We start from the raw sequence: 3,082 nt of genomic DNA, 5'->3' as shown, positions 1-3,082 counted from the left end.
GACAACTAGGAGTCTAGAGTTTTGGTTCGATCAGATTAGCAATAACGTGATGAATGGTAAAAAAAAAATCAGCGCTCATATTTATAAGCTAGCGAGTGAAAAACACGTCAGCTCTCGTAAACTAACCAATCAGGAATCACCAAGTTTAAACCACGCCCACCAAGTTCTCTCATTCGTTTAATCCTTTTCAGTCGGCGTCTGTGCGAGGCTACATACATACATACAAAAAGCTAGTGACAAGGGAAAGAGGTTCAGAGGAAGGATAAGGAGAGAACAGGTGCAGTGGCTAAACACCGCTTGCGTGAGGGGGTAGGCAAAATGCCCTGAGGGTGCAACAATCACAATCAGGACGAGGCAGAGGGAGGGCGGGAGCAGGTCCGGGCAAGCAAAGGGCCAACGCGGGTGCTCTGGTTGTCGTCTAGCTTAGGCAGTGTTGGCAAAGCGGAGGAAGAACCGCCCCGCCACGGCGGCGGCGCAAGCCGAGAAGCGCAGGTGGACGGACGCACAGGCCACACACGATCAAAGTAACAGAGAAGGTGAAAAAATGGAAATGTAGCTAGTCGTAGGGTTGTTTGGAGAAAGATGAAGGTAAAGTCTTTGAGCTATGTCAAAGAGGAACGGAGTGAGTTGGAGGAAGGGTTTTGAATCTTTGAGCTTGAAATGTCAAAGTATTCATAGTAAGGAAGGATGAGCGTATCGTAGGAGAGTTTTTAGTAATAGCAGGAGACAGATTTGAGCTTTTTTGTCAAATTATGAACGGAGACGAGAATGAGATATAGGTTGATTGGTTTCAGTCTTGAGTTAGGTCGATTTTATTGAGATTGGATGTCACAGAGGTTGGGTATGTTTGATTTTGTTCTGAGAGTTGTAGGTCTTTGAGCTATGTCAAAGAGGAATGGAGCGAGTTGGAGGAAGAGTTTTGAATCTTTGAGCTTGAAATGTCAAAGTATTCGTAGTAAGGAAGGATGAGCGTATCGTAGGAGAGTTTTTAGTAATAGCTGGAGACAGATTTGAGCTTTTTGTCAAATTGTGAACGGAGATGAGAATGATATGTAGGTTGATTGGTTTCAGTCTTGAGTTAGGTCGATTTTGTTGAGAGTGGCTGTCACAGAGGTTGGGTATGTTTGATTTGGTTCTGGAGAGTTGTAGTATTATGTAAGGCTTTGTCTGGGGGGTTGTGTTTGAGATTGGTTGTGGGGTGGGGAGTTTGTATTAGGGGATTGGTTGGGGGTGGCGGTGATATGTTGATTTGAGCTGAATTAGGATTGCTTAAGGGGGGTTGTTGTGTGAGTGTGTGTGTGTGTGTGTGTGTCAATATAGTAAGGGGTGAGGGGGAAGGGGAGGATGATTGTTAGTAAGGTCAGGTATGGTGAGTTGTTGGGAGGAGGGGGGAGGAGAGAGGGGCTTTGGAGGTTGTTAGGTTAATTTATAGTATGGTAGGATTTCTTAGGGGTAATATGATTTGTGTGGCTTATGAATAGTTGTATTGAGTTATATGTACATTTTTTTTTTTTTTAAGGGGGGTCGAAGGGAGTTGTTAGAAAGGTCGGGTATATTAAATTTTTGTTTTGGGAGGATTGTAGGAGTTGATTAGTGGTTGGATAAGTTGAGTTAATTTTTTTATTTATTTTTTTATTTTTTTTATTTTTTTGGATGAATTGTGAGTAAGATTGGGTGGGTTAAGTTTTTCTTTTGGGAGGATTGTAGGTTTTATTAGTGGTTGGCAGAGTTGGGTTATTATTGCGTTCTTTCTTTTTCCTTTTGGTTTGTAAAGGTCTTCTGCAATTTGCGTGGAGGGCTTTTGCAGGTATTGTGCGTTCCTGGTTTGAGGGAGAGGGTTTATGTACACTGTACAGGTACTATGCACCCCTCCTCGACCTTATTGGCTAAGGGAGGCGTCCACGTCATCTGTATGTTGGTACCATTCTTTCAGGGAGAGGACCTTGTGTACAGTGGCATTATGCACCCCTCCTCGACCTTATTGGCTAAGGGAGGCGTCCACGTCATCTGTATGTTGGTACCATTCTTTGTGAGGCACACCTCCCCGACCTTATTGGCTAAGGGAGGCGCCCATGTCAACAGTGTTGGTAACATTCTTTGAGGGAGAGGGCTTGTGTACAGGTACTATGCACTTCTCCCCGACCTTCTTGCCTAAGGGAGGCGTACACGTCATCTGTGTTAGTATGGGATGGGTAAGTTAGGTATTTGTTTTGGGAGGAATGGTAGGGTGTGGTTAGTGAATGGTTGAATGGTTATTTTTTATCTTGGGTGGGATTGCTAGTAAAGGCTGGGTATGTTAGGTTTTTATTTTTGGGGGATTGTTAGGGTTTTTTTTTCCTTATTGGGGAAGGTGTGAGTGCAGGTTGTGTAAGTTATTTATTTTATTTTTTTAACATTGTTGAGTAGGGTTTAACTCGGGAATGGTGTTTGGGTCTGAGTTTGGGGGCGTGGGGTTTTGATTGAGGGGGGGTGAGGAGGGAGGTGGTTATAGGGAAGTTGGGGTTTGATATGGGAGTTGTTAATATAAGGGAGGTGGGAGGGGTGTGTTTGGTCTGTTTAGTATGGAGGGATTTCTGTTTCTGAATCTGCGTGGGAGTATGATGTTGTCGAAATATTCCTGCCATTGAGGGTAAGTAGTGAGGAGTGATTCTATTTGCTTGTCTCCTAGTTGTCTCCAGTAGATGTTGAGTGGAGGGAGGGAGCCGAGTTCATGTAGATGACTATTTGGGGTGAAGGATGACCAGTGTGTGTTATGGATGAATCTTAGTGCTTTGTGTTGTATGACTTGAAGTTTCTTGGCGTGTGATGGTGCTGCTAGCTGGAGTGTGTTAGGTGCATAAGTCAATAGTGGGCGTATGAGGGCTTTGAATAGGTGTGTTTTGGTTTTGATTGATGCGGTTCTGAATCTGTATATATTCCCGAGTGTTTTGTTTGCGATCGATGCCTTCGTTTTGGTGTGTAGTGTCATGGTGAGGGTGTCGTTGAATGTGACTCCTAGGATTGTGTTTGTTCATTTGACAGTTATGGGTGAAGGGTTGTCGATGTATGGGTTTAGGTAAATGTGGTTGGTTGGTTGGATATA

This window comes from Homarus americanus, unplaced genomic scaffold (genome assembly GCF_018991925.1).
Source record: "Homarus americanus isolate GMGI-L3 unplaced genomic scaffold, GMGI_Hamer_2.0 scaffold30108, whole genome shotgun sequence".
Taxonomy (NCBI): Eukaryota; Metazoa; Arthropoda; class Malacostraca; order Decapoda; family Nephropidae; genus Homarus; species Homarus americanus.
Note: the sequence above shows the minus strand (reverse complement) of the source record.